Here is a 26,240-nt window from a genome sequence, read left to right as displayed (position 1 = left end):
AGCAGATTCTGGTGTGGAGAATGTACCATTAACACTCTCTAGCACAGTTCCCAATAGGCATCCTCTCTCTGCTCTGCAATCTCCTGACAAGCCCTCAGAGCCTGTATTAAACCATCATAGTGCTCCTCCAAACTCCCATAGGAACACTTCCTCGACCTCTCTTTATGTACAAAGACGTTTCTAGACTGTAGTGCCAAGTTCTTCCACATTCTTTTCTCACAAACCAGTTCAAAGGTCTAAGGACCAGTCAGCTGTTTCCCAACAACTCTGTTTTCAGCATTAGGTGCTTTTCCCATTGCTGTCATCACAAAGGTGACAAAAGAAGCTTAGTGAAGGAAAAGGTATCTTTTGGCCTCCAGTTTGAGAGCACTATCCACTACAGTGGGGCATGTACAGCAGTGAGCTCAGCTCCAGCTCAGGAGAGCACTGTCCACCACAGTGGGGGATGTACAATGGTGAGGTCAGTTCCAGCTTGGGCAGGAAGAGCATGAGCACACTGTGTCCAGATGCAGTAGGAGTCAGCTTTGAATACTGGTGTTTACACACTTTCTTTTATTGAGTCCGCCTACATTCAGGATGTATTTTCCTATCTCAGTGCCTCATAGACACACCCTGAAGTCGATCTCCTAGCTGGCCTAAATTCAGTCAAGCTGAAAAATCAAGCTTGTCGATGACAAGTGACATGCCTTTGAAGAACCTGTCTAAATTTATACTGATATAAATAGTGAACAATAAATAACTGGGATGGTATCATTATATATAGCGGAAAGATCGGGGGTAAGAAACAAGTGTTTATCTAAAGAGATGGTAAGACAAAGGGGATTGATTTGCTTAAGTACAACATGAAGATGAGTAGATACCATTTAATTTTTAAAAGAACAGTATATTTAGAGATATAAGAATAAACAAAAAAATTTCCCCAAACATCATTTTCCATAATAATGCTTCTATACTCACCATAGAATTTATTTATATTTGTTAAAAAAATGAAACCAAGTGAAGCATTGTGGGATATGTCTTTATCTTAGTGCACAGGAGACAGAGGTAGGTTCATGTCTATGAGTTCAAAGCCAGCCAAGTCTACATAGTGGCCAGCCAGAACTACACAGTGAGTTGTTGTCTCAAAACAAACAAATAATCAAACAAACCCACATTACTTATTATTAGTTAGTAGCATTATATCATGAATAAGATTATCTGTGGTGTAAATCGAAGAGTTTGTACACATTTAAGTCTATACACAGTAGTTTTCTATTTTATAAAATAAAGTCAAATAGCCTTTAGAATCAATTTGAAAGTTTCTCCTCTGTAATGTAGTCAGATTTCTGAGGCTGTATTATCTTCACTGAAGGTTAAAAGCTTGAGAAGAAAATAGTTTTAACTTCCCAATACCTCTTTAGAGACTTAGACAATGTGACATGATCGGAACATTGTGTTCCAAGTTCTTTGTCCTTACACCATGAAATCTTGATGAATTTCTTCAAATATTTGGAAAATAACAAACAACCCCCCCCCAAATACCTTGAGAATCTGAAAAAGAAATAGGAATCAACAATGCTAGCACTACTAGATTCCGATATTGCATATTTGACAAAGACTTATGAATTCTTGTTAAGTATGAAATAAACAGAATCAGATTTTTCCCGAAACTGTGGCAGTTATGAGAGAACATAAATTATTATGAATGACTATGTGAAGCAGATTGAGTGAATTACAGGTAAGATCAAGTATATAGTCAGTAACTATGTAATGGCATGAGGCAAATTACAATAAAGCTATGAAATTAATGGAGAGAGAGATGAACACACACACAGAATCACATTTATTCCAGTGTCTTTTCATCAAGGGAACTGATTAGTTCTGTATTTAGTTAATATTTTGGTACATTTTATTTAGGTCAGAATATTATTTAGGTCTAGATTATATAAAACGGTAGAAAAACAAATGCATAATATTAATACAAAATCAGAGAAAACCAAATATTTGTAAGGCTGATCTGAGATGCTGCGTGTTTAGAGCCAGGACCACAACAGTGCACCACTTTTAGTCAGGTGAGGTGGCAAGGGTAGCGTGAAATAACAATAGGAAGCAACTGTACAGCACTTCAAAGGCATCCAAAACTATGAACTCTAAATGCAATGCTTCAGCCTACTTCCCAGTCTGCTGTTTAGACAAACATCTTAATGGATATATTATTTTCCTACATCCCCTCCTCCTCTATCCACTCCTCTTCCATTTCCTTTTCAGAAAAGAGCAGACCTCCAAGAGACAACAGCCAAACAGGACAGAAGCAAGATATCAATATATTAAAATTAATTAATTAATTTATTTATTCACACTACATCCTGGTATTAACCCCATCCCTCCTCACCTACCAGTCCCACCCTCCCCCCTTCTCTCTCTCCCCCTCCGCTATTCCCTAGAAAAGGGGAGCCCCCCCCTTCTCATCTACTTCAGTTCATCAGTTGCCTCAGGACTGAGTGCGTCCTCTTCCCCTGTGCCCTGGCAAGGCAGTCCTGCCAGGAGGAAGGGATCATAAAGCTGGCAACAGAGTCCATGTCAGAGTCAGCCCCGCCCCCCACTCCCCTTCCTACAGGAGCCACATGAAGCCTGAGCTGCCCATGGGCTACATCTTTGTAGGGGGCCTAGGTCTAGTCCATCACGGTCCTTGGATGATGCTTCAATCTCAGCAAGCCCTTCTGGGGCCTGTTTAGTTGGCTTTGTTAGTCTTCTTGTGGAACTCCTTAACAATAAGTTTGATATATATATATCTTTTTTTTGAAAGAGAAAATTGTGAAACAAAGCACTATGCATGACATATTAATAAGAACGCTCAGTTGGTTAGGCATAAATCTGGGGTTTAGAACCCTAGAACAGGCAGAAAAGAAGTGTAGAAGAAAAATAATAAGACCTATGTAAAGATCGAGAGGCAGGTCAGTTCAAAACAACCTTCTAATGATTAGCGTTCAGTTTTTCCTTTTCTGTGTTGGGCATAATCCCTCTCTCCAAATATTTTGCTTAATTAAAAAGTTGGTTGATAACCCAATGGTCTTTTGTAAGTAGGAGCTCTGGGAAATGAACAGGTTAAATCACAGGGACAGGAGGGTTACAGAGGTAAGACAGTGAATAGGGACAAGATTAGGAGCAGGGAGAGGACTAGATTCTGAAGATTGTCCCATGCCCCCACCATCCTAAGAAATAACTGGGTGATTGGAGGGGCCTACTTTTCCAGTGTATATAAAGTGTGTGGTTAACCAACTTTCTTTGATCACCATACTAAGCTAAGGATTCTGGGGTCTTCAGAACCACCAACAGTATTCTTGTCTTCAGTGAAAATAACATGAAACATAAAAGTTATGACATATCACATCTAGGTGTGGGTGAATGACGTCTATGAATAATGACATATCACAAATGCATTTTGATGGGACGAGGGTGACTACATTTAAAAGGTTAAAATAAATAGCCAGTGTTCTATGCAAGTGTTCCACAAGGGTTAGCTCATGTAATTGTTATAAATAAATAGCCAGTGTTCTATGCAAGTGTTCCACAAGCGTTAGCTCATGTAATTGTTATAAAAGCTCCTAGGCCACGTGTTCTGTTTTATTATTTATGAGGAAAGCAGACTCACAAACACCATAACACTTCCAAAATGACTGGGTAGAAGCTTCCACCATACCTCAAACTTATCCAAATCCTCCGAGGGAAGGTGTGTTAGCTCTCTGTCAGTATCCTAAATAGCAGCGGATTTATAAAAGAAGAGATTCATTTCTCTGGTGTAGTTTTAGAAGGTCTAGTTTTTGACTAGGTAGAAGGACTCCTTTTACCATTCCATGGGAGTGCGATGGCAGAAACCACGTGACGGAGCCAAGCTGCTCACTTTCATGGACAGGAGCATCACTGCGTTGGCTCAGCAGAGAAGGATGCCTGCCACACAAGTCTGCTGAGGACAGTTTGGCCCCTGCAGGGACCCATGTAAAGGTGGAAGGAAAGAAGCAACCCTAAATTTGTCTGCTGATCCCCCTTCCCCAGACTGATAATTAGAAATTTTTAATTGTAGGGCCAGGAAGCAAAGAGAAGTAAGCATAAGTGACTGCAGTTCCGGTGCATGAGAGCAGTCCCAGAGAGCGTTCTTCATGATCTTAAAGACATTTTCCTAGAGCCATCATTTTCCTTAGGAAGTCTGCCACACATGGGCTACTGGTGAGCCCTTAAGACCTAGATTATTTCAAGAGAGAAGACAAATATGGCTTACTTCAAATTGTGTATTCTATTGAATAGAAAAAAAACCCAGCCTAACATACTATTTGTAAAAAATACAACTATTTCAAAATACATCTATCATTTGGTAATCTCTTTTTAAAATATTTATTTATTATGTAAACAGTACTTGCCAGCATGTACCCCTGTACGTCAGCAGAGGGAACCAGATATTATTATAGATTGTTGTGAGCCACCGTGTGGTTGCTGGGAATTGAACTCAGGACCTTTGGAAGATCAGCCAGTGCTCTTAATCTCTGAGCCTTCTTCTTTACTGTTCACACTTAACGAGGTTATCTTCCAGAACAATTGTCTTAGCAATACTTTCATCTGCAGATATACATCAACATTCACAATCATATTGTACGCACCGTGTCTTTTTCTATTATAGTTAAAGAGAACTGAATGTCATTTTTAAAATGTTTAATTTTAATTTATTTGCTTTACATCCTGATCGTGGTCTCCTCCCTCATCTCCTCCAGGTCCCACTCTCTCTCCTTCTTCTCCCCTCCTCCCCTTCCCCTAGTCCTCAGAGAGTGAGAGTCCTCCTCCCCTACTGTCTGATACCAGCCTGTCAAGTATCCTCAGGACTGCCTGTATCCTGTTTCTCTGTGGGCTGGCATGGCTCTCTCGCCATGAGGGAAGTGATCAATGAGCGGGCAATAGGATCCATGTCAGAGGCAGCCCTACTCCCCATATTATGGGCACACATGGAGACTGTGCTGCCTATCGATGACTACATATGAGCAGGGCGTCGATGTTCTCTCCATGCATGGTCCTTGGTTGGTGAATCAGTCTCTGTAGGAACCCCTGGGTCCAGATTTGTTGGCTCTGTTGTAAGAGAACTGTTCTATATAGAAATCGTTAAGACAAAGTTAAAAAAAAAAACTAGTCAATAAATGTCATCTTATTTTCAAAGTACTGACATTTAATGCCATTTAAAAGAAAATATTCTGGGCAATGGAAACTGGTCTTAGGAACTGAACTACTAAAGAGAACAATTATAGTTTTTAAATGTGATGTTCATACTAAAATTAGTATCTTGTTATGTATCCAAAAGTCTATGGAGGATTCCGTGCCAAATGTGGATCTCTCCAACATAAAAATTTGATTTTCCCATAATGACCCATTTGAAGCACAGAGAAGCTCAGCATTGTGCTGATTTGTATTTCCCAGGCTCACAATCCTCCCTCTCACATGGGTGATAATTGCTGTTTTTATAGGGCAGGTGTTGAAAACCCCAACTTCGCTGTGCTTTCTGTTTCTATTTATAATCAACATAAAACTCTATTAATTGAAAACGGTGACAGTAAAGTTTACCTAGTATTTTTCTTCTTGCTAGGTTTCATTACATGATTTGGGGGTAACATTCTCATTTTATGTTTAATTAACTCATTTAATTAGTAAATTAATTATGCATATGTATTAGCCATGAAAAATGTTCTCTGTACCTATGCTTTACCCTACCCAGATCTGGTGCTATTGATTATAGATCCCTGTTCTCTCAAAATTTTCATTAAAATTATATAGCAAAGGAACCAAAAGCCCATGACCACAGCAGAACATTTCCTACTCAGATCTTCCTGTATACACATACTAGTTCTGTGAGCCATACGCTACGGTTATCTTCATTTATCAACAAGAATGCTGAAGAATAGAAAGGCTAGGAAAGAAATTGGTAAACGGAAGAAATGAGTGACTAACCGTTTTATCATATTAAACTGTAAAGGTCATTTTAACTTAATGGAGACAAGTAAAATGATTATTGATGAAAGCAGCAAAGGAGAATATATCAGAGTAATCAATTAAAAAAAAAAAACAAAGTTTAATGGTTTCATCTATAGATGTTCCTCCCTCCAGACTGTATTTGTTCTTCATTAGTGTTAAAAGTCGGGGCTTGGCATGCGCTGACTCCATCCATATTTGTTCCTTTTGGCTTCTGGTTTCCTTTTTAACATAAATCCCAAACTTGAAGACGTTGGCAGATACTTTGTCCAAGGAGATTCCCTTGATGTATATCACTTTCGTGCCAGGATTGTATGGTCACCTGTGGGCCAGAGGGAAAGGGATTCCTATGATCTCCAAAGGCTAAGAGTTTCCCCCAGGGATGAGTTAGGGGATTATCAACTAAGCAGTTCCATAGCATTGTTTGCAAGACAGAAGAGCAGAGTGTGGTTGGCAAGGCAAACAACAGAGTGGGCCCAGTTTCCTTCAAAGCTTCCCTCTGATCAAGAGTAATTGACAACATGAATCTGATTTATTATTGGCTGGATATCTTTTGTTATTTCAGTGTGGAGCAAAAGATAGACAAGGCTTTATCATTTGCTTTTGGAGTCTAAACAATTTATAAACAAGGAACCTTTTAATACAATTATATAAAAAAAATTTAAGCTGTATAAACTCTTGTCCTTTGTGGTGTTTTGTTAATTTTCTCTAACTTATCCAGGTGTTTTTCCCTATTATATCTGAGTTTATCCACAAATTCTCAACATAAACATAAGTTTAATTTAGTAATGAATATATTAAAAAGTAGACGAACAATAATCCTTAACTAGTGTGAGTTTTATATACAACTGAGAAATACTAATTTTTTTATTAATGCAACTTTTGTGCTTTATGGAGGACTGCTCTTGTCGAGAAGTCTTTGCTTATAAATGCCAAGTAAATGAAAATGTAGGCAATAAGAATCAACAAGAAGTCACACCTTTTTTCAAAATAACATAATTATATGATTTGAGGACTTTAATCTTTAGTTTTAAGGACTTTGATCCTATATTTTAAGGAATTTTATTATATTATGAATAACAGTCAAACATGAGGATGGCTACTTAGAGAATAAAATCTCTTGATGGAGTTTTCCTTAGAGTTTGTACGTATTTTGCTTTCCCCTAGGCAGTATTTCACCATCAGTAGCCTCATTTCCCACTGCTGCCTTAGGTAGTGCCCACCCCAAGTCTACTAATTAGATGTGAATACTCACTGACACTAACTGTTTCTTGTTGGGGACAATAGGCCATATGACCAATGTTCAGCCATCTTGTCCAAGTCTGCACCTTTAAGTCTCTGTCTTTCCCAGAGCTTGCCTTTCACCAGAAACTAGCTGACCTTGTTGTGAGTCAGCAGCTAAAGACAGATAGGGATAGAGCAACCCTGTTGTGAGTCAACAGTTAGACTAAGGCTAGATGAAGACAAAGCAAGATACCCTGCATAGCAGGACGTCATGACCCTGCCTGGAATTCCCTATGTTTTGAGAAAAACCCGCAACTGCGTTGCTATAGCGATATGCTTCCCTACCTTCTGAATTATAAAAGCTGCTGCCTGACTAATAAAGTTGAGAGCTTGATCAATCAGACTTGCTCTCCTTCCCTGTGTCTTGCATTTCTCAACAGGTGATCTCCCTCCCGAGTTTGAGTCCGACGCTGCAGGTCGGGGCAGTTTCTAAGGTATCAACGCAGCTGGCAGTTGTTCAAGTATTCATAACAACACTATATGGCCACAGTTCACTGTGCACTACTTTGGCTTTTCCAATGCCACATTGCTAGTAATTTGTTACAACATGTTACCAAATAAATCTGATACAAAGATTCAAGAATACATTTTTTTAAAATAATAAAAACAGGATTTAAGATGTGTCCATATAGAAATGGAATTCCCTTAACAACAAAGATCAATTTTATAACCAGGAAGTCTGTAAATGAGAAAAAAATTCCCTTGAAAGATTACACAAATAATTTTTAACACAATACAAAGATCTTTCTGGTTTTAGTAACGTAGTTTTTGACAAGTACATTTATTAGTTTCTTCAATTAGTAGATCAATGGGTTGTATAAACCTAGAAGAAAGCTGTACAAGCAAATAATATTGATGATAAAGATAGAAAGATGTATGAAAACCATCATGGCAACAAGTCCTGAGAGGTGTGGCCACAGTATTCAGAGATTGTCATTTGCGATCTCCTAGCTTTAATTGGCCTCCTGAGGCACTTAGAATGTTGTGCGTTTGTCACACTTGTAGGGATCTTGGCATAAACTATTTACAGCTGTTTGGACCCTTAGCCTATAATACAAAGGGCCTGTTAGGTCTGGCATTTGCTGATATAGCCTTGGGGTCAATGCAAAGGTCTGCCTTCTCTTCTGGGGTTCCCACAGTATAGAATCTGCAGATTGTAAAGTATACAAGAGGTTAAGAATCATTCTTGCCACAGCCAATTCTCTTCTCCAAAGGGACTGCAGGGCTCTGGTTAATAACACCTCTTCCTCCTCCTCTTCCTCCTCCTCCTCCTCCTCCTCCTCCTCTTCTTCTTCTTCTTCTTCCTCTTCCTCCTTCTAAGAGCTTCTTTTTGAATATTTTCACCTTGTGGAATTGAATAATGCTTCCACAATACAAGTACTAAAAATTACCCAGACTTTTTGCATGTATATTGACAATCATGATCTTTATCCTAAATTGTTTGCTCACTCTACAAAGTTTCTCCTGCCTCTGTCTCTATCTTAGTGTCCTTCATAAATGGAAATACAACCACAATTCTTTGTCTAAAGTTCTCCAAGGATACTCTGTTGAATTTTTAAAAATAAAATTGAACTCTTTTTAATCCTGAATCTCTTTTCTCAGTTCTTACCATTCTCCCGTGGGGGTCATTGATCTGGAGCTTTCATATCTCTTGAGAACATCCTGAATCTTCTCCCTAAACAGTCCCTCCACCTCAGATTGTCCCCTTGCTGTTGTTTCTAATGTTTTCATTTGGCCAGAGATCATCATACTGTGAAGTAAGGCTGTTTATTTGATTCTGTTTCTTTACTGAAGTATAAATTCTATGAAGGCAAGGCACTTCTCTGTCTTGTTCCTGAAACTATCCTCATCTTATCCTGGTACCTGACAAATAAGATGGTATTAATGTTTTGTTAATGAATGGCATTCAGGCGAAGAGAAAAGTGTGATATAAGAAGCAGGGAAAGAAGAATGCAAGCTTAGTAGTGAGTCTGAAATAAAGTTAGCGAATAGATGAAAATCTTTCTTCTCCCACGGGAATGTTTCCCAGTGTGTGAGCTAGGCATTCCATCTCTCTTTACTGAAAGGCAGAGACTTATTATCTCGTGTTGGAAAGAAAAGTGAGCAAGATTAAGAATATGGGCAGACTTTTCTTGATGGCTGTGTAGAAGTAAGTACAGTTTCTCTAACATTTTTCAGGAGATAAGCTAGCGCATCCCCCTCATATTGCACAACTTTTCAAGTAAGCTGGCCCATGGACATCAGCTTGCATTAGGTTCTCTGTGAGTGACCAGCATGCCAGCATTAGACCATGACTATCCCTGTGGCACAGCTCCTGCTCAATAGGTTCAGGACCTCCCTTGTATATGAGTAATTTGGAAGGGTAAAGTTCTGTTATTACTTGGGGAGACAGTCCCTTTTGCAGAACAGTGGAGTTATCAACAAAATAATTTAAAAACGGACTCAGAAAGAAATTCAAGGAAGATGGCTTCAGAGTTATAGAAAGAGAAATAAGAGTGATAAGAAAGGGAGGGACCTTAGCAGCTTCTATGAGACAGGAGATAGAGAAGGAGGAATAGAGGAAGTTACACTTTATTTTTTTTTTGGAAAATGTTAGCATTTAGTTAACCTCCCCAGGCAGCTTTAAGCCACCAGGACACAGGCACCTTCAACACCCTTAATCTTCTCTTCAGCTCTTCTGCTAAAGAATTTGGCCTTCACAATGACTGGCTGCTTAGGGACCTTGTCCTTCCTCAGAACTTTGTAGTAACCCAACTGCACAACATCAACGATGGGAGCAACTCCACTCTTGCTTTTGGCAGCATTGACCCTTGTCTGCTCACTGACCAGTGTCCACAGCTTATCCAGGTTGACAGTTGGGCAGAAGCTCTCTTTCCTCTTTAAGTGGTAACACCTCATACCAACTTTCCCATAGTAACCTGGATGATATTTGTCGAAGTTTGTCCTGTAGTGATGCAGGCCTCCAGCATTCCTTCGGCCTCTAGGGTGCTTGCAGTGCTTACAATGTGGCCATGACCCTGGCTTACGTGACCCCTGAGTTTTCGGGTCTTCCTCACTCTGGGTGGCATGGCGGTGGCAGAAAGGAAAGAGGGCTACACTTTTTGATACATCAGTTGGCAAGCTGTGAGGTTCGGCAGTGAAAGCCTGGAGTCCTTGCACCATGGGAGTTGGGAACGCATGAGTATGGAGGTATTTTAGAGAGAACGAGAGTGCATCAGCACAAGCTATACTGGGCAAAGGGAAAGTGTGATATAAGAAGGAGGAGCAGGGCATGGTGGTGCACGCCTTTAATTCCAGCAGCTGGGAGGCAGAGGCAGGCAGATTGCTGTGAGTTCGAGGCCAGTCTGGTCTACAAAGTGAGTCCAGGACAGCCAACGCTACATAGAGAAACCCTGTCTTGGGGGAAGAAAAGGAGGAGGGACGGGAGAATGCAGGGTTAGTAGTGAGTCGGAAAGACTCCGCCTGGAAGAACGGCCCTTGGGAGAGTATGTCTACATCCCTCATTAAGGAAGTAGTTGGCAGGCTGTCTTCTTACCACATCTTTAGGTACAACACATTCATTTTGCCCTTTGGCTGTCACCTGGCCTTGCTGTCGTTATAAAACAGGAGTTTCTTCCTATTGCAAATTTCTTGTTCTTCTTGGGTAAGGGAAGCAACTACTATTCACATCAAAAGGGTATTACAAGCTATTTGTATGGGAGCACGGGATTCCTGATCATCAACCATGCTATTTGTGTCAAAGATCATTAATATGTTTGTAGCCATATGCCTCAAAGAGGCCTGTCCAACATGGGAGACAAGATGTTCTTGGGAATGGAGCCTGCCATTTGTACCAGAGGAAGTTGACGTACTCATATATTCCAAATGGTGCCTGGGAAGCAGCTGGCTGTCAATGGCCCACTTCATAACCTTTCTTCTTGCCTAGCTTTCTACCAGGGTTCCTGAATCTTAGACTCCTTGGTCCATCTCATTTTACCCGCTCCCCTTTCAGTGCCTTTATCCAAGCACCTCCTACAAACTATGGAATCTTTTCTCCCACAACTAGGCAAGTTGATTTCTTTTCTAAAAAAAAAATTTGTCTCAGAAAATGAAGTTTTCTATCTTGGTCTTTGCTATGTGACCCTTGCACAGCCTCTCTTCATACTCCAAAGAACCCATCACATCCATCTTCATCCCTTTCTCTGCCACGTGCCTTTAAAACAGTCGGTGGACTCAGCCTTGTCTCCATGATCAAGAAGTCCAGAGGCAGGTATTTCCAGGGTTACAAATTTAACAGCTTAAAAAACTATCTAAACCTGGAAGTTTCCCTCTTTCTTTCCCACCATCATTCATCCTTAAAAACGTGGTGTCATTCACTCCTTCTCTGGAGCCTTTAGGCATAGTGACCTGAGGCCTCTATGATGATTGTGCACGCGGATGGGAAAGAAGCCAGTTTTCCCATGTGGCTTAGCAGCTGGGCCTATAGGGCTCAGTCCAAAAGTCACTATTAAGGCCGTTGTCATCCTAGAAGTTATTCTATTCTGTCTGGCCCAGTGTAGAAATGGGATTGGTCATGGATCCCAGAAAACAATGGATGCCTAACTGCAGGGAATTGTCCGTGTTCTATCTGGTGCTGTGAATGGTAATTTTTTTTTTTTTTGGAAAGAATAGATAAACAATGGATAGACATTGATAATCCATATCCAAGCATGTCAGCAAGCCAGCCTTCATCCGTTCCTCTGCAACATGCCTTTTAAACAGTCAGTGGTTTCGGCCTTGTTTCCATATCAAGAAGTCTGGATATTTCCAAGGTTACAAACTCAGCAGCTTACAGAAATGATCTAAGCCTGGGTTTCCCCTCTTTCTCCTCTGTCATTGTTAATATGCCAGCTCTCATCTGTAGCCCTTTCCACCAGCTTCAAGACATCTACTGCAGCTCTATGCTTTCCATTTTCATAATTCCCTGTGAAGTATCCAAAAGGACACAAATCCCTGTTTCTGTCACGTCTTAAATTGAAGACATCTTCCCCCAAACCCCAGAAAACCTCCTATTACATGCATCTCAGTGTGTGCTGCTTTTAAAGGGGTCAGTGGCAAGAAAAGTGGAGTAATCATTACTGATTTAACAAATCAGCATTCCCTCTGGGAGCCTATCGGTTGTCAGACCGCCAACTACCTAAGCAAAATGAGTTTTAGTTAGAAGGCCTGGAATGAAATGAAGAATTGCTGAGTAGAAGTGCTAGCCATGAAAAGCGAGTGACAATGACTCCCTTACACACCCAAGGCTCACCTGTTTTACCCTGCCTAAGAGTAAAACAGCTTGTGGGAGTGTGCCCTCCAGAAGAAATCCTCAAGAAACACGAAGTGATGAGTGCCTGTTTCCTTGGGAATAGAGCATTTCTGAGACAGCTCTCAGAGTCTAACCACTACAATGATGCGGTTACCATAGTGATTATCTACCCACCCGCACACCTTTCATCATCTCCATTCCACATACGGTATTCTGAGAGTACACCAAAATCTTTGACTTACATATTACGTTAAGGGAAACTAACGTCAGCAGTCAATAGCGGCTGCCACTTGAACTCAGGTGCTCATCGTCTTTTATGTCTTCCTTCACACCCAATCAAGAGTTACTTATTCCTTTGTGCGACTCTTATATGATATACAACACAAAATACCATACTTGGGGTATATTCGTTTTCTATCACACTGTGTGTTTTTAGAAGCCAGCCATTTTTGTTATAGTATTTGGTACATGGTGGGTATGGATCCAATATTTCACACATGAACAGAGCCCAAAGAGCCCAGTGTATGCTTTCTTACCTAAAGACTCGGTTAAAAAATAATTGGAAAGAAAGCATAATTCGTGGAGTACCCAACTCATCCCCTGGATTGTCATCACCTCTATTACTCTGCTTCAACTATTGCCTCAGAGGTGAAATATCTGGGTTTCCCCAGCCCCACACGATATTCATGCGGGGCAAATATGCTCTCTGTAAGTTAAAGTCCCTCAAGACATTTATTTTCTTTGCCTGTGTTTCAACATTCCCGATCTCTGGTGCGGATCCTTTAACCTAAACATTTCTTCACAGATGGCAGATCGTCTCCAGACGCACCGAACAGGATCCTCACTGTGAAAGCCCATAAGTCACTGGCCTGAAATATGGGCAGCAGGGCAGAGGGCTTAACTGCTGCTGCCGAGAGGAAACTTTATTTGAGAAACTCTAATTCTTAGTGACATATTTAGTATATTCCCATTTTTTTCTTTTAACTTTATTGCCTCATCAGTAAAACTGAAGCTGCCTCTAAGTATTGAAATAGAGTAGTTGGGAACTAAGAGTTCAGTAGGTACTGAAGGGGCCAATATACATTTGTTTTATCCTTATTCTAAAAATTTTTTAAATTAGTTGTTAAGTAAAATAGATGATAGTAACTCATGTAAATAACAGTGAAAGGGAAAAAAAGAAGAAAATAAGGGATCATGAGTAAATTGTTTTCAGACTAGTTCAGATCTAGAGCCATGCCCACACAGTGAGTGTCATCAGTGTGTTAGTACTGGCACAAATATTTTGTTGACCCTGGGTTCTCATACTGATACCCATTTGGCATTTTGTTGCATGAAGTAAATAGCAGTTATAGGGGTATGGAGAATGTGTGAGATTCCATCAAAGGTCACACAGAATAAACTGTGAGATGAGCAGTGCCCTAATGTTATCTCTCTTGCAACTGCTGAGCGCGAGACCAGAAGAAACATAGTGCAATGGAGACTGGGGTGTAGGTAATGGAGAACTTATGGTAGGGCTATGTGCACATCACACTTTGGGGTCTTTTCCTCTGTACAGGCTCTTTCAAAAGTGCAGTACCTAATTTTTATTCATTATCTTTTTCTCTCAAAACATTCCTTCAAGGAAATCCTTAAAAACGTAACAAAATGTTTTTTTAAAAAGACAGAATAGTGTAACTGAGAAATAATGATGTAAGTTCATATACAGAACTATTGCCTAATACTTAAAAAATAGAAGATATCTATTTAACTAAGATTTATTAAATGTAGCCAATGTATCAACCACTGTAACAGCCAATGTATATCTAACAGTTAGCAAAACACCACCACTACCTGTATTCAAGATGTATTTCATCCAACAAGAATGGAATTTAAAAAATATACAAATGAATGCATAAAATCGTTAAAGGCTATAAAAAGTTGGTAAAGGATGCATTAGGGTTAAGATAGATTAACATAGAAACTTCTTATAGGTCAGGCAGCAGTCAACATTTAAAGTAGCAAACTTGAAGTTATAAAAAGATATGAACTGTGCTCTGGGTGGGCACACAATGAATGAGGGTGGGAAACAGATTGACTTTTTGGAGCAACAGATGAGAAGCCAGGTTGGGACAGGAGATGAAGCAAAGGCCGGGTGACTTCTACTTTCACATTTGCTTCATTATAACCCCTTCCTTCATCAGAAAAGGCACAGGATGGAAAAATGGGCATTGGTTTTTTTAAGGTCTGGTAATACAAGACATATCTATTAAATTCAAATAGTTCATAAAGGCTATAAAGTTAAGCTAGAGAATCTTTACATTTTCTGTCAAAAGGTATATATGTATGACAATTTGTACTTTCCTGTATTAGAAAATAGTCAAAGCCTCCTTCTCAGAGACCCCATACAATAAACACCATAACTGGATTCGGAAAGGAGTCCTGGGGATTCCACCTCATGCCTTGCACATGCTAGGCAAGCGCTCCAGGACTGAGGTCTCTCTCCAGCCTTTCTCTTATGCTTTATATTCATACCAAGTCTCCTTAAGTTGCACAGTCTCGCCTTGAACTCACTCTGCCATCAGACAGTTCTTGAGGTCATGATATTCCTTTCTCAGAACTTAGAATAGCTGGGCTTGCCACAACAGACTTGGCTTGGATCTTAAAATGATTATTCACAGAAAGAATAGTCACCGAATCAACTAACATGTGCTCAAAGGGACTCACAGAGACTCAACCGCCAATCAGGAAACCTGCATAAGTTTGACCGAGGTCCTTTATGAGGACTTAGTTGTATGGCTTGGTCTTCTTGTGGGATGTCTAACAGTGTGAACAGGCCCTGTCTCTGACTATTTTGCCTGCTTTGGGGACCCTTTTCCTCCTACTGGGTTGCTCTTCCAACACTGATATGAGGGGCAGTACCTCGTCTAATTGTAACTTGTCATGCTGTGTTAGGTTGATATCCCTAGGGAGCCTGCCCTTTTCTGTAAGGAAATGGAGGAGAGTGGATTGGGAGAAGAGGGGAAGTGGGGGAAGGACTGGGAGGGGAGGAGAGAGGGGAAACTGCAGCCAGGATGGAATATGTGAGAGACTACATAAATAAATTTAGAAAAGAAAGAGTTGGCCAACTGACAGTATTTTTCAATATATACATTAAGCTAGGTACATACATGTAATTCAGACAAAGATTGTTGAACATATATGTATAGTATATATGAATATATGTAATGCACTAGTTAAAATTTTTGATTTTTGAAATTTCTTTATGATTTTAGCAGTTATAATTTAGTATCTTTGGATAATATGTAAATTATTGGTATGTAACCAGATATGTATCAAACCTCTTTATCCAAGGTGGCCAATCATGTGAAGCTGAGGCCAGGGTGTCGTAGTAAAGGTTACTGATAAATGTGGTCACTATGCTTAAAAGATTTTCTTAGCCCGAAAATTTATGAAATTCTATGTAACAAACAAACAGCTTTATAACATGGGGTCTTTACTCCAGCTGATGACATAAATGTCTGAATACATGGAAAATAATCATGTGTGTGATTTTTTAGATATTTAACATGAAAATGGTATCTTTTAAAAAAAGAAAGAAAGAAAATAAATAAAAGTTAAGGCTTGTGTATGCAAGTTGGTAACTACGATTACAGAAATTTATTGTGAAAAATCTTCTCTGCTTCATCTGGGGAACGAAAATAACAAGTGCAATAAGGTACCTGTTTAAAAATACTTCACTTTATTTATCACTATTTTGTATGCATATGATTTTATGATGTATGAGTATGCATACATATGCATGTGTCTGTGTCTGTGCACATGAGTGTGGGCACACAACATCAAGATCCTTTGGAAGTCAGAGTTCAACTTTGTGGAGGTATGTATCTGCTTTTAATACTAAGCTATTTTGCCCCCACCCCCATCTTCTGATATATGTGGATATATCCCTAAAGTCTGAGAAATCATGTAGATAACATTCCATTTGTAGGCTTCTAGGACCCTCTGGGTCCTTCTACTTTGCCTTTCTCCCATGATTCTCTCATCTAGAATCCCACTAGAATGTCCTCTCCTCTGTCTCAGTTTCCTGGTAAGTGAAGGCTTTCGTGGGACATGCCCCTTGGGCTAATATGCAGATATAAGTGAATATATACCATTTGAGTCTTTCTGCTTCTGGGTTAACTCACTCATTATGATCATTTCTAGCTCAATCCATTTATCCATAAATTTCGGGAATTCCATTATGATAGGCAGATTTGGGCACAGGGGTCCCGCTCAAACTAAGGCACCAGCCAAGGACAATACAGGCGGTAAACCTTAAACCCCTACCCAGATCTAGCCAATGGACGGAACACTCTCCACAGTAGAGTGGAGAGTAGGATATTACTTTCTCATATACTCTGATGCCTCACCTTTGACCATGTCCCCTGGAGGGGGAGACCTGATGGCACTCAGAGGAAGGACAGCAGGTTACCAAGAAGAGACTTGATACCCTATGATCATATAGAGGGGGAGATAATCCCCCTCAGGAACAGTCATAGGGGAGGGGAGTAAGGGGAAAATGGGAGGGAGGGAAGAATGGGAGGATACAAGGGAGGGGATAACCATTGAGATGTAACAAGAATAAATTAATAAAGGAAAAAAAACATTCCATTACTGCTCAAGATTAACTTAGATTAAAGCAAAGAACTTTATTATTTTTGACTGACTTCATTCCTTTAGGAAAAAAGAGAAATGAATTTCCACATACTTCTTAAAGAGAAAACAATTACAGTTTGATATGAGGTAGAGAGACAAGTCTAATTATACCTGGCTTTGAAGTTAAGAGTTTTGATATTGAGGGCTGGAGAGATGGCTCAGCAGTTAAGGACACTGGTTGTTCTTCCAGAGAACCAGAGAACCTGAGTTCAATTCCCCGTGTCCACATGGCTCCTCACAACTATCTGTAACTGTGGTTTCAGGGGATCCAATCTCTCAGAAATTCTGGCAACATATCAATGTACATAAGATAAAATAAATAAATTTTAAAAAGTTTTGAAATTGGACTTTGGTCAAAATGCAATAGATAGCCATTGAAAATCTTGCAAAACTGTGGTTAAACTCCTATTTGGGGAATTTAGTACATCTTAAGAAGTTGTGCAGACAGTAAGTTGCATATGGAGAGATTAATGTATGCTGATCATGGGCAGGGCTGCTGAGATGAGATCAAAATGGGACCTTACAACGTGAGTTAGAACTGCACGGGAAAGCTTAAGACGGAGCATACATGCAGTGGATGTAAAATGTTTTTGTTTGGATCCCAAGTGTAGGATGTGAAGCAGACTTGTGAGAGGACACGTGGTGTTTGTCCACTAGAAGAAGAACCACTTCTTGTGTGGGCATGGTCTTTGCCAACAGATAAACACCCTAGTATGGACTCGGAGAGGATATACATGTGCTCCACACTAGAGGCTTGGCCTTTTGGTTTTGGCACCTCTTCCTATTGTTTGCATGTTTATCACGTTGCTTTGGGATGCTCCTGGAGAAAACCCTCCAGAAATCACTTAGAGATTCAGAGTTCTGGCTGCTGCTCCAGGTCCCAGCTTCTGCGCTTGCAGTCACTTTTGCTGAATTACATATGGCTTTGCTGTTTACCAGGTCTGTTGGAATCCTGAGGATGAAGAGTGGAGTTGCTCTAAAGGAACTGAGCCTAAATAGGTCGACTTCTCCTGTCCCCATTAACCACTTTTCTCTCCTTTCTGGGGTAGGTGGGTTCGAAGGTAGGTATAGGCATTAAAGAACCCTAAATGATGTAGCTTTGAAAAAGTTCAAAGCCTACCCATGCATGGTGAGGGCAATTCAATGACAAAACGGCTATGAGGAGGGGTCTGTGTTGGAGAAATTGGAGAATATGCATGCCTCATCAAAATATATTGTTCTGATCAAACTGCAATGGACTCAGTTTGTCAGGTTAGAAGTCATTGGCATTAAGAGACTAGAAATTTCATGTATATTATATAATGAAAGTAAGGCTTCTGAAGCTCAAGTTTGGCAAATTTGTTGATGGAGGATCAATTAGAAAGTGGGGGAAAGTAATAAAAAATAAATTATGAGCAACAAAAGGAAGCCTGAAGTAAGAGATCTAAAAGTGGGCTTCTCCTCCTCCTCCTCCCTCTCCTTCCTTCTTTTTCTTTGTCTTCTCTTATTTTATCTCCTTCTCTTCCTCTTCTTCCATTAGGTAAGTCCCCAAAAAGCTTTTCTAAGGTTGTTATTCTTTCAGTATCCAATGTCTTAGAAACAAAGAAACTTCAGGATTCATTTACCTAGTCCTAGGTCACCTTGATGAAGGTGACAGGAATCAAAATTCCCCTGAACATTTCTACTTCGGAACAATGTGAGTGTGGTTCATGCTGATGTTTCATGAGAACGGAGGGAAAGGTGGGACATGGTGGCCTTGTGTCACACAGATAATCACTAGACAAACTGATGCTCTCAGGGGCCTGAGATGTCGGGAAGGCATGTGGGACTAGAGACCTAAGAGAATGAAGAAACTGGGAGGTTAGGCTATTATTAAAATCTAAGACAGAGGCTAAGCCATTTAACACAACTCAAATATACATTATCATTCAGTGTTTTATATTGTTATTACAATTTCCAAGTCGGTGGTGAACCAATTAAGTATCAACACCTCTGAGGGAAAGGGAGGGTCTCTAGCACACTGACAACCTTCATTCCTGTCGCATAAGGTCTGGACAGACTGGAGACCTCCTATATTAGCTAGGAGGTAACTGTATAATGCAGAAGAGTGCCAGGGCGTGGCCTCACATCGTCAGTTCTGTTACTTAGTATCTGAGTTCTAGTCACTCTAAGCCTGACTTTCTAAAAGATACAGATATTATTAAAAGCTGAGCCTGTTAGTGCATCTGTAAACTTAGCACATGGAGAATCAAGACTTTGAGGCCATCTTGGGATATGTAGACCCCATCAGGAACATAGAAACAAATAAGCAAGCAACTGCACTTCTGATGCCTAAGGGCCCAGTGGTTGCAATGTTTTAAAACAGTGCTTCTTAACTTTCCTAATGCTGAGACCCTTTAATACAGTTCCTCATGCTGTGGTGACCCCCAACCATAAAATTGCTTTCATTGCTATTTCATAACTGTTATTTTGCTATTGTTATGGTCATAATGTAAGTATCTGTGTTTTTCAATGGTCTTAGGTGACCTCTATGAAAAGATCATTTGACTTTCAAAGGGTTTGTGACTCACAAGTTGAGAACTACTATTTTAAATGTTCTTGATGAAAAAAAAAATGATTCATGCCTTTTAAAAAACAGAATATTACTAAGATTCAAAATAGTTTGTAAGTTGCTTATATATAACTGTTTATACATAATACATATTATTAAAATAATGGCTATTAATAGGTACCTAACAGAAAAACTTGAGCTTTTCTGCTCTGACTCTTTTGAGATAAGGTCTCACTATGTAAAGGCTGGCCTAGAACTCTCAGTACTGTACAGACACATAAGTGCGCATCACTGGTATGTGAAAGAAAATATAAACATTTACATCTTCATAGGCAGAAAAATCACAGTGCAGCATATAAACAGACGTGTCCTGTCAACACAAGGGAATCAGCTTCTCTATGACCATGAGGAATAAAGCAAAGAGATAATCTTAGTTACTAAATTTGCTGAACTACTCTGTGGCTACAGCAACTAAAAATAAGATTTACCTTAACTTCTAGGAAACACTGTGATATTATACTCAAGTTTGTTACCTTAAGCTAAATGCCATTGGCTGTTTTAGAGATAGAATCCAGTCTTGGCACATGTTGTAAGAGCCTTATAGCATAAAATTCAAATATAATCAGAAACTGTGAAAACAGTGTGATTATTAATTTAGCCCTGAAGGCAACAAGACTCTTGCTCCAAATATTTGACAGACTAACCCTGACAAATGAGACCCACGGGAGAAAGGATGATCAGGAGGTGTTGGGATTGGGTGCACACATCCATTACTATGCTCTAGCTGGGCAACTCTGGAGACCCCAAAGCTAAGGCAGATCACCAAGGACCAGAAACTCCCTTGAGGGCCATGGATACATGGGTAAAAATAACAGAATCTGAACACAAGTGTTTGTACTCCATCAGCTAGTCTGAAATTTGATTTTACTCATGCAAGTCCAGAGAAATGTGCTGTTTAAGCAATAACTATCCCAGCTCTAGAAGAAAAATAGTAGTATTACCATAGATGTGCCCACTTTCCTAGGCATTCTCCATTTCAGATGTTCTTAATAGAACTCTGACATTGCATCTAATCGATCCATATTAAAGGGCTAGCAATAGGACTTGACATGTCTTCTGGAAAATTACACACGTCAGTATAAAATCTGGGCACTTGCCACAGAATTGCTCTGTGTTAAGTGAAAACTGCTGTTTAAGAAAACAACAAAAATATTTCCTGAAGAAGATTTAGAACTTTTTATCCAATTTAATTTGACATAGAAATGCCAAAAAAATAAGAGAACATAATAGATTGCTTTTTCTATGTTGGTATTTATGCAGCAAACGAAACGTTTTTGCTGTTGGTGTCTTTGTGCTTTCCTTGACACACTTTATTCCATATTAAATATAATTAAAACAATGAACGTTTGAAAACAGTAAAAACTTAGCCTAAGGGGGAAGCGCAGTTAAAATTTGGGTAGAGTAGGCTAATTGGATAAGTAGACACAGCATCTTTCTAGACAGTCTGCGGTTACACTGTGGGTAGCTTACAACTCTTCTTGAGATAGAAGTATTATATAATAGCAAGGAGAAATGCGACTTTTATTAATTTTATCCCGATAGAATGTTGCTCTTAGTGCCAGAGTCATCAATTCCAAAGTTTCACTATTTAAGAAGCCATTCTGTATAGACTGCCCTTCCCCTATTATACACTCATTTGTATTGTGCAAAAGTTGATCCCTAACACTCATAGTCCAAATTGTATTTATTCAGTTTTTATAAGCTATAGACACAAGCTCAAGTTAAAATCTTATTTAGCTAAGTCACACTTAATGACAGTAGATTAGACGAACAGGAATACGCCAAAGTCACAGGCCTCCGCATGCTGTGCTTACCAGCAGCTCAGTCTGTTGGCCAGATGGAGCCTAAGATTTTTTTCTTTTTCTTTCTTTTTCTTTTTCTTTCTTTCTTTCTTTCTTTTTAAGTTAAAAAAAAATTTTTTTTTTAATCTCACTATGCTCTTCTCCTCTGGCCAGTGTGTGTGCATGGTAACTTTAGGAATTAATCCTGGGTCCTCTTCTATTTTCTGTCTAGACCCCATTTTTAAGCTTTGCATTCTACTCACGTACTGGGCTCACTTAAACTCCAGGTGCCGTCTCTTCCTTATGGGGATATATGTGCATACTAGACTTTAGCTTTCACAGGATTACATTTCACCAATTTTAGTGTGAGCATCCCTGTTTTCTGGTGGAGTATCTTCTCTGACTTCCATTTCTCTCAGAATTAAATTCGAAGGTCTTATAATATTCTAAGAGACTTTGCCTTAACATTTTCTAATTCTTTACAGGTCATAGCATTTCTGGTCTTCCAATTACTTGGAGTAAACAACAGCATCTGCTTTACTCAGCATTTTACGTGTTTGTACTACTCCCTAACATACTAGTTCCCAAGGACTTGCTTATCTTCAATTCCTGTGGCAAGGTGACAAGATTAAGATCTCAACTTCCTCTGAAAACCTTTTTAAGGCTTCTTTTTCTGCTTACTGAAACCTTTCACACAAACTATTATTCCTGTTCAATATTTTCTTCTTCCCTTCTTCTTCCACTCCTCTTTGCTTCATATTCATGACAGGCTCTACCTTGTTTACTTTCTATATTGCAATTTCTATATATGTGTTTTGTTTTTCTATGCTGCCTAGGTAAGGCCTAGTTTCTCTTCAACTAGATACCTAAAGGAGTTGTTGAGTATTAGACCAGAGTCACTGTAACCAAGAATGCCAGGAAAAGGGAAGAATCTTCCTATTTCAACGAACTACAAATGCCATTTGACTTATTCATGTAATTTAACTTTGGCCCGTACAGGTCAAAAGTTAACTGTAATTTTCCTGGCCAGTATTTAACTAAAGCTTGCTTCAAATTTAGCTCCAAAAATGGTGGTATTGTTTTTTTCAGAGAAAAGTGTCTTTTTAAAAATGAAGATTCTTTTTTTCTATACATATTAATATATTTTTAAAAAGTAGACCACAAGGTAAAGAGTGCTATAAACGAGTTGATAAATGGGAGCAAGCAAAGCTTTCACTTAGGGGCAAGACTGTGTAGAATAAGGAAGTTCTTTTAATCCACTTCCACAGTGACCTTAGCAAATTGGGAGCCTGAGCTCCATTCAGCTGACTGTAAGAGACCAGGAGTCAAAGTTTATGGGGCAGCATTTTGGCCTACTACCTACCAGCTATGACACTGAGCCAGATGCCTCAGTTAATTTTCTTATCTGTAAAATTGAATTATTATTATCATTTTTTAATCTCATAAAATCTTGAGGATATGAGTAACTAAAAGTCATAGAACAACTAGAGCAGGAAGAGTTCAGTACTAATTTATTATTTCACTATCTGATAATTCCTCACTCTGTGTTTAAAGTTGTAGGTTTGGTGTCTTTGCCTCTTGGAAATTGTGAAGGTTATTCTGTCTCCAGTCTGGTTTTCCCTCAAGTATTTGCGTCTCTATACTTTAAACTAACTTTGAGGAGGAGGGAGAGAACACTCACTTCCACTCCAAAATTATTAAGCTCAATAAGGATGGGTGATAACTTGTCCAAGTACGTCTCATTCCTCTTAAAAGGCCAACGTTTTCTGTGCTGCGAGTTTCTATACCAGATATGTTTATGTAAGTTGTACAATTATAAAACTTTACCTTCCCGATAAAGTTTATTTTCTCTAAGGAACTTTATCAGGCATACTGTTAGCTCTCAAGAGGAGTTTATATGCTATCCTCCAATGTTATGCTTTTATAAACTGAACAAAAGTGATTTATTGTTGGAAGAGGCAATACGCTCTGCTTATGTTCTGAGCCTAATGAGAATATCCTTGTCTTGTATTTAAGGCATTGTTATAATAACAAAAATGAATTTATAGCCTAATTATTCTCATTTGCATGTTGCTGTGTCCTATTCTTTCTGAGAGATTGCTTTACTTCAAAGCACATCATGTCCATTTGTGGAACTTCTGAAAATCATATTAATTAGGAGCACATGGAATGGTTACTGACCACTCCAGGCCTGCCACACAGGTTATCACAACTTAATAGAATATCAGAAACAGAGCAAGGGCAATTCTATAAATCTTAAGTCAAAGGAAAATATAAATTTTAAATTTGTCTCAAAAATGTATATTTATACCTCATGCAATTATTACTGAGATGGTACCCTAGAGAAGCTTTTAAAGAATATCAGATCAGCCGGGCGTGGTGGCACACACCTTTAATCCTAGCACTCGGGAGGCAGAGGCAGGCAGATCACTCTGAGTTCAAGGCCAGCCTGGTCTACAAAGCAAGTCTAGGACAGCCACGCCTAACATAGAGAAACCCTGTTTCAAAAACCCAAAAAAAAAAAAAAAAAAAAAAAAAAAAAGAATGGAAGATCAATAAGTACAGCCTCTGGAATGTTTCCTAAATCCTGTCAAGGAAATTGTTTTACACACACACACACACACACACACACACACACACACACACACACACACCTCTATATAAAACAAGACAGTCAGGGTTAAGCGTCCATTGATTATTGAAACTGATTGAGTAGATTCTTCAAATACTACCTTTATTTTTGGCAAAGTGTTGAATTTTATCTTGGTCTTAAAAACTACCAAATATCTGATCTAGATAGTTATGTAAAAATACTCAGATTCCTTCTCCTTTGATTGTGAAATCTTCCTTCTCTCCTGGTGCTTACTTGGTGCTACTGTTGAAATGAATTTCTATCCCATGGGACTCTTTTGCAATCCAAGTGTTTAAGCATGATTTTTCACACTTAATGTCTTATTTCTTCTTATCTTCCGTCCTACTAACTACACTTACCTTTTAACACCAAAGTGCCCATAACTCCCACCTTACCCACAGGATTTACTACATGTGAAGAAAGCTACAGTGCCTTTTAATTTAAACCACAATGTGGGGTAGTTTAATGTGAATATTAATTTTACTTTTTCTAATCAGGCCTATCCTTCTCTATCTCGATGACCTCACCTACATTTTAATAGCCTTTAGTTGCTGTTCACGCCGGCTTTTACCATTACCCCTATTAGAGATTTCATGAGAAACTAATTTGGGCCGATGTGTGAAAGCGGTCACGTGACAGGACAGATAGAAAGCACACAATCTGAAGATGTGAGCTCAGAGAAGGCAGAGAATATTTGCTACCAGTTATGGGAACCAGGACCAACCATCATGACTGTCACAGGTAGGAAAATGCATTGTTGCTCGCTCTTTTTTTTTTTTTTTTATTGGTATGGTACACATTTTAAGTTTGGTTTCTATAAAGAAAAAAAAATCAAACTTAATGACTACTAAACCCTTTTTATAGAATGCAGTGCTTTTAAGATACCAGGAAATGAGTAGAACTTATCAAAACTAAAATTTATTAAATAAAACTAGGTAAATGGCAATGACATGACTTCTGATTGGATATTTCTTCCCTTGGGCACGCTCTGACCCGATCTAAGGGCCAAGTGACTTCATCTTCCTAGGAGAGTTTACTAACACGGAATGTATTCTTGTGGTTTTGGAATAGATCAGATGGTACATTTGTGACAATTAAGATATTTTAAAGGAAATAGCACATGTCTTAGAGTTTTATTGCTGTGAAGAGACACCATGACTGTGGCAACTCTCATAAAGGAAAACATTTACTTGGGTCTGGCTTACAGTTTCGGAGGTTTCCTTGGCAGGAAGCATGGCGGCGTGCAGGCAGAGACAGTGTTGGAGAAGGAGCTGAGAGTTCTACATCTGGATCCACAGGCAGCAGGCAGAGAACTGAGGTACTTGACTTACCTCGAGCCCCTGAGACCTCAAAGTTCACCCATCTAATGATGCTCACTTCCTCTAACAAAGAACACCTTTTGCTACAAGGAAACACTTCCTAACAGTGCTGTTCCCTACTGGCCAAGCATTCAAACACATGAGTCTACAGGGCCATTCCTATTCAAACCACCACATTATGCATATCAAGTTACTAAGTATAACTTGTTAAATAAATGTTGAGAGATTTGAAAATATAAATATATACAATGGAGGCTTATGTTTGAATTTCATATTTTCCTTACCCTATATTGTTATATGTGTGATATTTTTCATAATATAAACATATAAATTTTAAATTATACTTTAATTTTGCTAGACTTAACTCAAACACCTTTTTTTCTTGTAACTTATGCAATTGATATATTATTTGTTAAACCTAAAATTTCTGAGGAGATTAATGAGCCAAAAATAAAGTACATGAAGTTCTTATGAATTTCAAAATCAAACAAATAAACTTCTGTACTAGTAAGGGAGGGTTTAACAAGTAAATTCACACATTATTGAAAATCTATATTATATTTTGAGCTGGAAATCAATTTGGTCTTTTTTATTTTTTATTTGTTTTAAAATATGTTTTAAATTGAAATAGAATTACATCACTTTTTCCTTTATCTTTCCTCACTCTAGCGCCTCCCAGATACCTTCCACAAACCGCTCTCATATC

General features: G+C 39.0%; 1 long non-coding RNA gene and 1 pseudogene across 2 annotated transcripts in view; both read right to left on the bottom strand.

The window, feature by feature from the left end:
- Positions 1–26,240, bottom strand: part of LOC311580235 — a 69,183-nt gene that overhangs the window by 16,973 nt on the left and 25,970 nt on the right. The gene's annotated exons all lie outside the window — the stretch shown is intronic.
- Positions 9,840–10,370, bottom strand: LOC311578867 (large ribosomal subunit protein uL15-like; annotated as a pseudogene). The gene has a single exon. The product of its transcript is annotated as a large ribosomal subunit protein uL15-like (transcript).

The sequence above is a fragment of the Acomys minous genome (assembly GCF_964271855.1).
Source record: "Acomys minous genome assembly, chromosome: 12".
Taxonomy (NCBI): Eukaryota; Metazoa; Chordata; class Mammalia; order Rodentia; family Muridae; genus Acomys; species Acomys minous.
Note: the sequence above shows the minus strand (reverse complement) of the source record. Positions and strands in the feature narration are given on the sequence as shown.